Below are 15,004 nucleotides of genomic sequence, written 5' to 3'. Positions count from 1 at the left end.
GAAAGAGTTAATTTCAAGGGCAATTGATGAGGGACAGCTGGTTCTGGGGTTGTTTGTAGATTTTACAAAAGCATTTGATTGTGTCGATCATTCACTTCTTATTAGGAAACTCCTGCGTTATGGCTACCACGGGAAGCCTGCGCATCCCTGATCACATATTATCTAGAGCACCGCAAGCAAAGGGTCGGCATTAATGGTGAACTCTCTAGTCCACTGCCCGTTTCTTGTGGCGTGCCACAACGCAGTATATTGGGACCTTTCCTATTTAATTTATATATTAATGATATCATTAGTATCAGTATCAAGGCAAACTATATAATTTACGCCGATGATACTAGCATATTTCTGATAAAAAAGTCGGCGGATGAATTAGTTGAGGAAGCAAACTTAATCCTTCAAAGAATACATGAATGGACATGTAAAAATAGTCTTAAAATAAACACAAACAAAACAAAAGCAATAGTTTTCCGGAGCAAAAATAAAAACGTAATAATTAATACGCCTTTATTGCTAAATTTAACGCCTATCGATATTGTTCCATGCTTTAAAACTTTAGACGTTATTTTCCAAGAAAACTTATCATGGGATATGCATGTAAATTCCTTGGCGACAAAATTATCTCAAACAATCGGGCTTGTTTACCGTAACCGTCATATACTGCCAACAAAAATAATGATGCTGATTTTCAACACACTGTTTCTTTCTAGTCTAAACTACTCTCACTTAGTTAGGGCTACTACCACACAGGGAAATTTGGAAAAACTTTATGTACTGCAAAAAAAAAAATTCTTACGAGTCGTAGAAAACGTTCCAAAGTATGTTCATACACGTGATTTTTTCATAAAATATAATATAATGCCAATTGCCAATATGTACGATTATCGACTCTGTAGAGCATACCAACAAGAAATAAAAATGGAGTCAGCTTTCTAAGAACACTAGCGGATCTAAAAATCAACCTTACAGCATATACGACAAGGACGAGAGAGTTTTGGAAAGTGGAAACTCTTAGAACGACATACGGACAACAAACTCTTCGTAACAATCTGCCAAGGCTACTGAATAAATTGCACAACGAAACCAGTGGATTGGAAAGCACCTCTTTGAAAGCTCTGTATAGTTATTTCTGCCTGCACTAGATTTTGACACCGATGCGTCATCGGTGTCAACGCCACCATCCGTCATCTGGATGCTGGATTCACTGTGGGAAATCCCATCGGCACCGACATTCGTGCTCCCGCCAAGTATAAAGCAGCCGCGACTGTCGACAACGCTCTGTGGGCTCGGTTGCTGTACCACAATGCAGACAACTAACCCGTTGCTCTTCGCTACGCAGGTATTCGTGGCTATCATCGCCCACGAGCTGCTGTCTTCTCGGATAGATCCTGCTATCGACACGTCACTGGAATGTGCGCTGCTGCCTCACAACGACGAAACCGGCGCATACACACCATGTGTGCGATCTGGCGCCTTCACCACAAGGATGGACTGCGCAGCGCCATCGGTGTCAACGCCACCATCCGTCATCTGGATGCTGGATTCACTGTGGGAAATCCCATCGGCACCGACATTCGTGCTCCCGCCAAGTATAAAGCAGCCGCGACTGTCGACAACGCTCTGTGGGCTCGGTTGCTGTACCACAATGCAGACAACTAACCCGTTGCTCTTCGCTACGCAGGTTGGTAACAAGTATTCTCTTTTTGCAAAAAGATCTAGCAATTACCTTCTGGTGCAGCTGCCGAGCCCTCGGTGCAGTGTCGCTATTGCTGTTGAATGTGTTCTTGCAGTTCGCTCTTTGCTTCTCTTATCAGGAGACATCGAATCAAACCCGGGTCCCGATAGTGCTGACCTTGTACTAATAGAACTGCAGAAACTAACAGCCGGCCAAAAGGAAATAATTACAGAAATGAAAGATATTAAGAGCCAACTACTGGCGACGAAAAAGTTGGTGTCGGACTTGAATTCCCGAATGACAGTCGTCGAAAATCTTTGCCAAAGCATCATCCCTTTACGAACTGAAATCGAAGCCGTAAAAACAGAAACTACTAAAATTACTGACCTAGCCGCTTGCTTGGAACGGCGTATGGATGACGCTGAAAACCAATCCCGTAGGAACAACTTAATCTTTTATGGCGTTAGTGATACTAATCCCTCTGAGACATTTGCCCAGTCTGAAGAAATCGTAACCCAGCTGTGCTCTCAGCACCTTAGCATTAATATAGACACAAAAGAAATTGAACGAGCACATCGCCTTGGGAGGCACACCGCTGGGCGCCGCCGCCCTATAATTGTCAAATTTGCATACTTCAAGACAAAAGAGACCATCTTATCAAATGGCCGCAAGCTTAAAGGCACAGAACACAGTGTCGGTGAAGATTTTTCTAAGACTGTGCAGAATGCCCGCAGGCACCTTGTCGCTTTTGCAAAAGGGAAATCTGCTCGCTTTTCATTGCGTTATAAAACATTGCACATAGGTACTAAACGCTACATATTTGACGAGCCATCACAGACCGTCAAAGAAATAGCATAGCAATCGCATTACCCTACGAATCTAAAGAGAACTCCCCCTGCCACCCCGCGTAATAATCTGTCTTTTTCAGTGATTTTTTCTAACATACGTAGCTTTCTACGAAAACGTGAACACGTATCAAACCTTATCTCATCATCCGCCAGTAACTTACTGGTACTAACAGAAACGTGGCTTACAAGCGAAATCAGTGACGCAGAAGTTCTGGCCGATCTTCCCAACTTCGATGTTTATCGATGCGATCGGAGAGACGCACGTGGCGGAGGAGTTCTGATTGCCGTGAACCAACAATTGCCGTGCACACGTGTTAACATGGACAGTGAACTGGAAATATTATGGTTAAAATGTCAGTGTTCCCCGCAAACAGTGCTGCTGGGTGTTTGTTACAGACCCCCTCACCGTCAACCAGAGTTTTCTAACCTCTTAAACAACATTTTAAATGAAATTACTTCAATCCACCCCAATGCTATTATTATTCTTTTTGGGGACTTTAACTTTCCCGGCATTAACTGGCGCGATGGAACTTCTTCACTAACAAATCAATCTGAAGCGAGCGACTTCATAGAGGTGTGTTTAAATTACAATTTAACACAACTAGTACTGGAGCCGACTCGTATCTCGGAGACTTCTGCCAATATTTTAGATCTCATACTAACCAATCATCCTGAAAGCTTATCATCCCTTACATATCTTCGTGAGATCAGTGATCACAAAGTTATTCACGGTGTTTTCAGTTTCAGTCTCCCACCACGTGACATGCACAAGAAGACAATTTGTTTATATGACAAAAGTAACTATGAGGCTATAAATAATGAATTAAACGCATTTTTTTCTACCTTTGCTGAGGAATTTCATACCCACTCGCTTTATGATAACTGGCTAATGTTTAAAAACAAACTACGTGAACTAAAGAATCAATTTATTCCCAGGATAACCATTCGCTCCAATCAACAAAAACCATGGTTCACGAGATCTATAAAACGATTAGAAAATAAAAAAAGCGCCTCTATCGTGCCGCTAAAATCAAGCCGAGCTCAGTCGCGTGGGACAAATATTACACTGCTGAAAGTGCTTACTTGATAGGAATTCGCGATGCGAAGCGAACTTTCTTTCACTATGACCTGCCAAAGATTTTAGTTACTAATCCCAGAAAATTCTGGCAGGTGATAAACCCTGAACAAGCGCGCGTGAATACTCTTACTAACGATTTGGGTGAACCGGTTACGGATCTAAGCTGCGCTAACATGTTCAACAACGCGTTTTCATCAGTTTTCACAAGTGAAATGGGGACACTTCCTGCTCCGCCAACCACAAATATACAGTGCAACATGACAGCCATCACATTCACAGCAGTTGGGCTTTCATCTGTAATAGAAAATATTAAGTTGTCTTCATCAGCTGGCATCGATGACATCAACTCTAAACTACTAAAAAACACGAAACACATTGCTGCAGCGATTCTGTGTTTGTCATTTTCGCAGTCGCTTTCCACAGGCACCATACCAGATGAGTGGAAGATGGGGAAGGTTATTCCAGTCTTCAAATCAGGTAACAAAAATTCTCCACTAAATTACCGCCCCATCTCATTGACAAGTGTTCCCTGCAAGATCATGGAGCATGTAATGTACTCTCATATTATGAACTTTCTAGACGCTAACAACTTCTTTCATCCTTCGCAGCACGGGTTCCGCAGGGGCCTGTCCTGCGAGACCCAGCTTGCGCTCTTTCTTCATGACATTCATACTAATCTTGACAAGAACATTCAAACAGACGCCATATTTTTGGATTACGCGAAAGCGTTTGACAAAATATCACATCGGCGCCTATTACTAAAACTTTCACATTTGCATCTGCATCCTGATATCCTAAAATGGCTCGAACAATTTTTAACAAACCGGTCGCAATATGTCTCAGTTAACAACCACGCTTCTAACGTTGCCTCCGTCACGTCAGGCGTACCACAGGGATCCGTCCTTGGCCCCCTTCTTTTCTTGATCTATATTAACGACTTACCCTTGCACGTATCCTGCCAGATCCGTATGTTTGCCGATGACTGCGTCATTTACCGCGCAGTCAATAACACCACTGACCAAACAGCTCTTCAAATTGACCTTAACCACGTACAAGAATGGTGTGATCATTGGCTGATGACACTCAACTCTAATAAATGCAAACTTATTTCATTTACCCGACGTCATCACCCCCTTCGCTTTTCTTATCGGATTAGTAACGTCTCTGTTGAATTAGTAGAATCCTACAAATACTTAGGTGTCACCTTGGCTAATGACCTAACCTGGAATGTGCATGTTACTAATGTAATTTCATCGGCTAACAAAACATTGGGATTTCTAAAACGCCACCTTCGCTTCGCTCCATTGCATGTAAAGCTGTTAGCCTATAAATCTTTAGTAAGAACGAAACTTGAATACGCATCTTCCATCTGGGATCCGCATCAAGCATATCTCGCCAAAGCCCTTGAGGCAGTTCAAAATCGCGCCACCAGGTATATTCATTCTACATACTCCTACGACGTCAGCATTTCATACTTGAAAAAAGAATCTTCCTTATCGCTTCTATCCTTTCGTCGCCGCGTTGCCACCCTCTCCCTTTTCCATAGGTTCTACAATTCGACGCTTAATCGTCCACCATACATTGTCCCCCCATCACGCCGGTCACAACGCATTGGCCATCCCCTGCAGGTAGCCCAACCAAACTCACGCACAAATACATTTTCAGCCTCGTTTTTCTACCGAGCATCTAAAGACTGGAATGCCCTTCCTCATCAAGTCGCTGCGGTCACCTGTTCATCACAATTCATTCAAGATGTAACAACGTTTTTATCTAACTAATTGGAAGCATTGTAACACTTGTTTGTATTGTTGTATTCCCACCCCTTATGTAATACCCCTACTACGGGGTCTTTAAGGAAATAAAATGAAATGAAATGAAATGAAATTTTTTTTTCCCTGGCTTTCGCAATTTTTTATTTGTTTTATCGGAACTAACTAGTCCCATTGCATATATTCTTGTCACTTTCGTTTGTTTAGTCTGTATGAGAAATGTTAATGTTACGGCTTGTGTTTTTGATTATATTTTTCTCGCCCTTGTGTTTTTTTCGAACAGTTGCGATACCCTTATGCCTACCATTGCTCATTTGTCCTTATTGGTTGGAGATGCTTTTTTTCTTTTTCCTTTTATTTTGCCCTGTTGTTAGGACACAATTTTTTTTTGTTCTTCATTTGCTCTGCATGGTTTGCGATGGTTAATTTTGTGCAAATGGCATTTGCAAACAATGATGTACTGCTTCTGTGTGTACTAACGTCGCGCAAACGCCAATGCGGGGGCCTGCGGCTTCGTCAAGCTGTCCATGTGGCAGCTTTTTCTGCATGCCCCTCGCGTCATGTACTGATGCGTTATGTACTGATGCAAATAAACATCATTGTCATTGTCACTTTGATGTAATAATGCTTTCCCATTTTACCCAATTCTTTCCTGGAGGCATCTAAGGCTTTAGTAAGGTATAAACAAAGAAATGTAAATAATTTAATACTTAAATAAATAAATAATGTGGTTTGTCTCAGCATTCCAGTTTTTGCCACCAGCATGACCTGTATGGAGCTTTGGCTATTGCTCACATGTTGCAAGTTCATTCTTCCATGATCGCCCACTACTTCACTTCCTGGTAAAGCAGTGAGGAAAGGCTAGCTTTTAACCTCGTTGGTTCCGCCTGGTATTCTGCCACGGTGAAGCCTGCAAAATACAATTGAAAATCATTTAAAAAAGGTGTAATGAACATTTAGCCATAATATATAGGCAGGCGCAAACATGTCACAAATATATATATCTACAAATGTGGTATAAATATTTATATGTATATAGTTGTAGCACTACACTGTTTCATTTAAGTATTTCAGAAAAAAAATTATAACAAGAAAGTAGCAGAAGTATCTCCGTGAAGAGGGACAGTTCTCAGGCAATCACCTTTTGAGAATATTTGCACTTTCCCAAGATTTTGTGACACTAGAACTAGGCCAATGCACCGACACTAGAATGCCATTGCTAGTGACAAAAATAAAGTCTCCAAAAGACAGCAGCCCAGTCACACATTAATGTCATCTTGTAATGACAACACATTCCAATTTTAACATATGTAAGCAAGTAGGAACACCCATGAACTAAGGCTCCTATATAGACATCGCGCTACGCATAGCAAACAAATTTTTGGAAGAAGAAGAGAATGATCTACTGGCTTCTATTGTTCAGTGAGTGAAAAAATATTACATCTGCCGGTCGCCATAGTTCGTATGTGCTATGCGTAATATGGCAGTATTCAATTTCTCACGTGGAGCTTGAGATTTTGAGCAATCATGATAACAATGCATTTAACTATCTGTTGCATGGGGACCAATCAGACTTTTTTAGGGTTGTTTGCAATGAAAAGTTTGCAATGCCAAGTTTGGACTGCCGTCCTCAATTTCGCATTGCTTTCACAGGCAGAGGAAAAAATTGGCTTTATCACTCAACCCCTGGTCCATATAATTTTCTCTCCTAGGCGCATGTTGAGGCACCGGCCAGTCTGCCCCATGTACATTTGACCAAATATGCATATGATCACAGAAATAGACAACACTACCCCTGACAGACACAAGACAAATTTAATGGTATCTTTAATAAAGCAAGTCTCCCTGGCCAGGGTGCCTTTCTTAGTTCACTTGTAGACTGCTATGCACATTTATTTCTAGCGAAAAATAAAGCAGGCAGGATATGCATGGCAGCCCGCAAGCGAATTGAGAAAGGCAAGCAGGCAAGGGAGGCTTGCGTCGGTGAGAAATGCCACCAAATTTGTCCATTATGTGTCACATGTAGTGTACTGTATTCCTTTCACATCTGGTCAAACTTACGTAGGGCAAACTGGCCGGTGCCTAAACATGTGCCTAAGAGATGACCATATTTCACTCAAAAGACCAGTATGCTTGTCCAACTTGGCGATGCATTGTCACAACAGGGCATAATGAAGGATTAAGATTGTTCATCTGTGTTCACCCACACTGAAAAATTAACTAGAGAAATCAGTGAGGCACACCACATAAATAAGAAATGTGTGAGCGAGCTCTCATTAATAATGCACGAAAAAGAGATATCCTTTCTAGATGACAAGGGATCGAAATCAGTCTGCCTATTTATTACTGAAGTAACTGAGCAGAGCGAATACTGACCTTTATATTTATTTTCAGCAAATTCAAGCTAATCAAATGTGTATTTGCCAGACACAGTTGTTCTGGGAACAGGACAGAAATAACTGGGAAGATATTAATGATACACAATGGTGTGCACGCTACGTGCTTAGACTTGTGACATATGTGGCAAACTACACTACAAATTCTTACATGCACAGGTAAATGCATGAGCTTGCAGCACAAACAGGAAAAATATGGAAATAAATGCAACAGCATAGGAAACAGTTTTAAGACAATAAAACCAAACTAAAAAGCGATAAACATACTGTGTACTAAGCAAAAATAAAATTTATCTTGCAGCGAAACAATTTATGCAGGAAAAAATACTAAACATCAGGACATGTTAGGTCTAGTTTTATACAGAACATGATAATGTGTGCATAATCTTTACGCACACATGTAAGTTGAATACAGCTGCATAAATATTTATCCTCTTTAGTAAACTGCACAAACTAATGTGTCGCTAAACTGAACCATGAATGATACCAAGATCCAACTTTTTTGGAACATGTACATTTCATACATACCTGACATGAGCATCCAGCCATGCTGCAGGCACTCATATGGGGTCTGCATTTCTGGGGGCTCCTCCTTTTAGTGGACACTGTTGCGGGCCAAGGCCTCACCCCTACAAAATGAGTTGTGTTAGCTTATAGCAGTGGAACAATAAAGCTGTCATATCGTAAACACATGCAAGGAGCACCTAAAATAGTCACGAAAACAATGTCTGCACTAGTACAGGATGGCAAGAGAGCAAAAGGTTGAAATTATTGAATGTCTTGATAATATGGACCTCTTCATCGAAGTTAATTTTTGGGCACGTCACACCTGCACATTACAATGTATTTTTAAATTTTTTTACAGAGTCGTTTTTTTTTATTACTTAGATTAAGCAACTTTCCCCTGCCTTGTTTATTTATGTGAAAGTTATGTCAGCACAGCTTGTCATGAAAAGAAAGCTATACTAGTCAGTAGCAAGCTGTGATTGGCTTACATTTTTTTCCTGCTGATCATAAGCCTAAAACCTCGTAAGCAGAGATTACCCACAACGTCGAAGCATTTATAAGCAAGGAAACGTCATTGAAAGAATCGGTGAAGAGGCAGGTGGATCGTTACTATGCAACTGCAGCAGAAAAACGGGAGCTCACGCACAGGTGCACAAGATGAACACGATGATTTCCGAACGTAATCTATCTCAGCGGAAGAAAACGCTTATCAGGATTATCAATTCCACATTGTGGCAACAAATTTGCGTAACTAAATTCTGACAACCAGTGCGCCGCAAGCATCAGCACAGATTTCACTGTTGTAGTGGGTGTTCTATTTCCTACGTCCGCAAGGCACTCTATGCACATAAGCACGCACAACACACATGTAGTTAGCAAATACGATTGCTTACCTTTTGAACAGTACGATGAGATCGAAAAGAGCTCTCCGAGTTGCCAGTGCTGCGTCGACGATGTTGATCGAGCATACATGCCGTTGCGTAATGGACGAGCTGAGGCACGCTAATAATACGCGTTATTTCATTGCGACGTCCACAAAACTTTCCACGACCACCCAAGACAAAGGGAACACACTCCATGGCTTGAAAATCGTTGGTCCACATTTGCCTGGCGCGCCGCGCATACAGCGAGTTTGCAGCGAGACGCAGGCTATCTTCCGGCACTTTCGTGCACACGAACTACACCACATTTCATTACGGCAAACCTAAAAACACACGACCTAAAAACACACGATCAAACAAACACATCGAAGCAGCGTGCACTACCGACCGGCACATTCAAGACGGAGGAATAACAACACGCCTTATTTTACCGGCCGCGTGATGATGATTTATGATGATGATGATTTATTGGCATCCCCTTTGAAACGGGGCGGCGACAAATAGTCACCTAGCCTGCTTGATTTAATCAGGTATACTATACATGTTATTTATCTAGCATTTTTGTATACCTCTCATTATTATTTTTATTTTTCAAAAATTTACCTTGTGCCGCTGCCTATGATTTTAAGAGATCAGGTCGTATCCATCTTTTCCCTGCTTTTTTTTCCACCAGTACTCCAATCGTCTCTTGCTGATCTCTACGGCTGATCTGTTTATGTTTCCTTCCACTTTGAAACCAAGCGCTTCTGGGAGTTGCACGTTACCTACGGTTCTCGCTGGGTGGATCCCGTCGCATTCCATTAGGATGTGCTGAGTGGTTTCTGGATCTTTACTGCAACATGCACATGTCTCATCTAGTTCCGAATATTTGTTCCGATATGTTTTCGTCCTTAGGCAACCGGCTCGAGCCTCAAATAGCAAGGCACTGCCCTTTGTGTTATCGTACAGATTTTCCCTTCTAATTTCTTTCTTCTCATTCTTGTAAATCTCCATTGTCCTTTTTGTTTCCATTCTTTGCATCCAATTCACGGTCTCTATTTCTCTCACTTTCTTTCTGATGACTCCTGGCTGTCTATTTGCAGTTTCGATTATCCTGTACTTGGTTGCCAACTTCCTTGACCTCTTCCTCCATTCTGTGTCTACGCTTTTCGTGTAGAGATACTTGTGCACTTTAGCCGCCCATTTATTTTCATCCATGTTCCTGAGCCTTTCTTAAAAACTAATTTTGCTCTGTGCTTCTCTGACTTCAAAAGAGGCCCAACCCATGTCACCCTGCACTGCCTCATTTGTGGTATTACCGTGGGCTCCCAAAGCCAAACGGCCTACTGATCTTTGGTTAACTTCCAAACCGGCCAATATATCCGATTTTAAGCATATAATAACATTTGCGAATGTTAGCGCTGGCACCATTACTCCTTTCCAGATTCCACGCGCCACCTCATACTTATTGTGGCCCCTCAGTGCTCTGTGTTTCATTATTGCTGCATTCCGCTTCCCCTTTATTTTCAGATTATCTTGGTGGTTGTTTGAGTAATTCTTTCCTTCGTTTATGTGTACGCCGAGGTACTTATATTGCTTCACTATGGCTATTACTTGCTGTTGAATTGACACCACGAAGTTACTCGTGTGTTCATTAAAGATCATAATTCCTTATTTCTCTGTGCTAAACTTAAGGCCTAGATTTGTCGCTGCATTCCCACAGATATTCGCAAGTATCTGTAAATCTTTTTTATTGTTCGCTAGTAGCACAATGGCACCGGCGCCGCCAGCGCCGTCTGTATACTTGTGAGGCTGTTGTGGCCTCCGTGATGCCAGCAATAATATTTAGCGCAGGAAGAAATTCCATAACCAATTCTTGCTTTTGAATCACTTATGCCTCAAGTAGCCAGCAAAGCATGGCCTTCGAGATCTGGTTATGTGATCCTGAGAAATCCGTCGCTGGGGCGTGATTTCAACGATTTGAACTCCGATCACCTGCCTTAAAGCGCATAAATGACATTTCCCGCAGCCGTCAGCTGCGTTACTTGCGCTGTAACTTCCTTTTTTGTAGCTTCCTGCTGTCTTCAACATTAAATGTAGCCCAGAAAGTTTTGACACAATCTCGGAGGTACACATGGCAGTGTGCGATGTTTCCGTGCGCTTTGTAATTGTCCGTCGCAAAGCAACAAATATACGATGGTTCTTAATTTTGCTCGTGTGGCGCAGGTTATACCCATGTCGTCCGTATCTTGCTTTCGTGTCGGTGTGTTTATCGTGCGCGGATTGCACTCATGTCGTTCGTGCTAAGGTCCCTATATAAGGAAAGTACCGCCACCCTTTGATAAACGCCGCTTCTCTCTCTCCTGTATCTCCGATTGGACGATGATAGCGCGCGCTTTTCACTTCTTTATATTTTCTTTTTTTTCGGCCTCAGAGCCACGTTGAAAGTCCTCTGCGCAGCCGCAGTCGCCGGCGGCGGCGGCGGCGCTCGCCCGGCCTGAAAGCTTCAACGTGGACTTTCTAGGTGCGCCACCGTCGACTTGGCTTTCGCAAGCAAAAAGTAAAGAAAAAAATGTCACAGTTTCGCCCTAAGGGCGAAGCAATGAATGCGATAGCAACACAGCAATGTCATACGAAGTAAGGTGAGCGGCTTTGGTAGCAATATGAATTGTAGTAAACATGAGCTGATTAAGTAAGCAGGTGTGCTGCGGCGTAAGTAGACCGACATGAAGAGAGACTCGATGACCACGAGAAGGCGCGTGTGAAACGGTGGTATTGATGAGAAGCGCTTCCCGTGGGCAGCGCGTGCGAAGGGACACACCTCTAGCGCTGCACTGCCGATCCGGGCAGCATTGCATGTGTAGCGTGCGTTGGAAAATGTGACCCGACTATTACTAACTGAATGAACAAGCGTGGTGTGAGCGCGCACAAACAAACATATTCTGAATAGATCACACTGAATGACTGCAGACAACGACCGTCAAAACTCTGGCAGCAAGCGGATACGCCGCAGCGGCGAAGGTACGTGCGGTCTATCGCTTCAACGGAAACTGAGCGGTGAATGCACGCGGCGCATAAAGGTCAGAGCCGTGTGGAGATAAGAGACGGTGCGAGCGAGCGACGAGCGCGGTTGTTGGCAAAGTGGAAGTGCGCCCCCCCCCCCCCCCCCCCCCCCCCGCTCCCTCCGGCGCTGGCTTCCCGCTTCCTTGCTTGCGCGTGGGAGATTGAGTGCGTTCGCTCTCCGTGATAGCGCGCGTCTCCGCACGCTTCCGCTCGGGCATACGGCACGCGGCGAAGATATTATCTATAGGGAACCTCACGGCGACGACGACGGCGACGCCGACGGCAGAAATCCGGTTTAAGTGTCCATATAATTGCTATCGCAATAAAAGCAAGCGCTTTAGGAGAGGAGGCGGCGGAGGAAAGAGTAGATGGTGGTACTTTTCTTATATAGGGATTTTAGTTCGTGCCTTCTCTGTGTATCGTGCGACATACGAAGATTCATCGAAAAAACCGCATGTCTCTGCAGCGTGCATGCGTCGCATTTTAGTGACGTAGGCCAAAATGTGCGGCGGTGTTCTGTGTGTTTGGTGCCAAGTGCTGCAGTCACTGCGTTCCAGCAGATAGACGCGGCTGCTTGCGCGTTTTGTTTAGTGTTCCTTGGTCGTCTTTGTGATTCACCTGCATCGGCGATAGAAACCACAATGCGCTTCCTTGACGTTACGTTGTGTAATTTCGCTTTTTGTTTTGTTCGCCTCCTTCAGTGATTGTAAAGATGCTCTTGCTTGATGGTAAAAACATATGAAACGGGTTTGAAATAAGCAGGCTTTTTATTCCTTGGAAATTCGCGCGGGCCAAACTTTAATATATGCAAATGCCACGTAGCTGGACCGAACTAACCAAACCAAGGTAATGTTGTTAGCCGTCGCTTGGAGATACATAATTTTTTGCATTCCGCCTAATTAGATAATTAGTCTTAAATAATTATTCAACTTCTGAAATATTGTCGCGCGACTGGCCGCTCGAGGCACGTTGCGTGTATTCGCGGGATTCTTTCACACTCGCAACAACACTTTTATGCAGCACGTATTGAGCAACAGAAATATGTGTCGCGAGTATTTCATGTTGCTCTGCAATTTTCTCATTGATAATTTTCATTTAATTATAATATTTGAGAAGTTCAATAATTAATTAAGACTAATTATCGAATTAGGCAGAATTAATGTAAAATAATTTGAGCATCTGAGGGGGACGGCAAACATTCTCTTGGTTCTGTCCTGCTACGTTGCATTTGCATATTTTTTTATGTTTGGCACAAGTTAAGTGAAACACACTGAAGAATGCTTAAAGAGCGCGAATAGAGAGCCGCTATATAGACAGACCACATTAGAAATGCTAGAAATTTTCTATAAACATTCTTCTATAGAATTTAGTACATACGATGTAAATGCAACCTCTATAGAACTTTTACGGAGGGCGAATGGAGAGCCAGTCTATATACAGACCACATTAGAAGTGTTAAAAACGTTCTATAAGCATTCTTCTATAGAATTTAGTACATATGATGTCGACACACCCTCTATAGAACGTTTATAGAGAGCGAACGGAGAGCCTGTCTACAGACAGGTAACATTAGAAGTGCTAAAAACTTTCTATAAACATTCTTCTATAGAATTTAGTACGTAAGATATCAATACACCCTCTATAGAACATTTGTAGAGGGCTAATTGAGAGCCAGTCTATATACAGGCCGCATTAGAAGTGCTAAAAGCGCTCTATAAACATTCTTCTATAGAATTTAGTACATAAGATATTGTTGCAGGAAGAAAGCAGGACCACGAGTATAGAAGGATGTATATTTACAAGCGAAGAAATATGGCGTTCAGGCGACGGCCAGAGTCTTCGTCTTCCTCTCTTTCGCGTCACCTTCTTTCCCTTCATCGTAACATCACCCTCCCGGTAGGGTTAGCTCCGTCTCGGTGCAGGTTATGGAGCGTCGCTTAATGGGGGGACATAGGGCTTGAGCCTGGCGACGTGAACAATATCGCTGGTGACGTTGGGAGACACTGAATGCTGACCGAGTGGCGCGATCTCGTATGTCACGTCGGACAGTTGTCATAAGATCTGGTATGGACCAGAATAACGGGAAAGTAGTTTTTCCGACAGGCCGACGCGACGTGAAGGCGTCCAGAGAAGGACAAGGGAACCAGGTGAAAAATGGTGGTCTCGGTGCCGAAGGTCGTAGCGTCGTTTTTGAGAAGCTTGCGAGACTGTGAGGCGATGACGGGCGACCTCTCGGGCCTGAGCGGCTAAGGCAATAGCATCGCGAGCGTAACCAGTGCTGGGTGATTGTACTGCGGAGGTTAGCAACGTGTCGAAGGGCAAGGTGGGGTCGCGGCCATACAAAAGGTAAAATGGGGAGAATCCGGCAGTATCGTGACGGGACGAGTTGTATGCGAAAGTGGTGTACGGTAAAGCGACGTCCCAGTCGCGGTGATCGTCGGAAACGTACAGGGCCAGCATTTCGGTTAGTGTGCGGTTGAGTCGTTCGGTGAGGCCGTTCGTTTGAGGGTGGTATGCGGTAGCGAGCTGGTGTTCTGTAGAACAGGAGCGGAGCAGATCATCGACGACCTTCGAGAGAAAGTAGCGGCCGCGATCCGTGAGTAACTGGCGAGGGGCGCCGTGGTGCAGGATGACGTCGTATAGTAGGAAGTCGGCGACATCTGTAGCGCAGCTGGTTGGCATCGCTCGTGTAATGGCATATCTCGTCGCATAATCGGTTGCTACAGCAATCCATTTGTTTCCTTTCATAGAAATAGGAAAGGGGCCAAGGAGGTCGAGGCCCACACGGAAGAAGGGCTCTGTAGGGATAGC

The sequence above is a fragment of the Dermacentor silvarum genome, chromosome 6, assembly GCF_013339745.2.
Source record: "Dermacentor silvarum isolate Dsil-2018 chromosome 6, BIME_Dsil_1.4, whole genome shotgun sequence".
NCBI classification, from domain to species: domain Eukaryota; kingdom Metazoa; phylum Arthropoda; class Arachnida; order Ixodida; family Ixodidae; genus Dermacentor; species Dermacentor silvarum.
The sequence above is the reverse complement of the archived record's forward strand: the minus strand, read 5'-3'. Positions refer to the sequence as shown.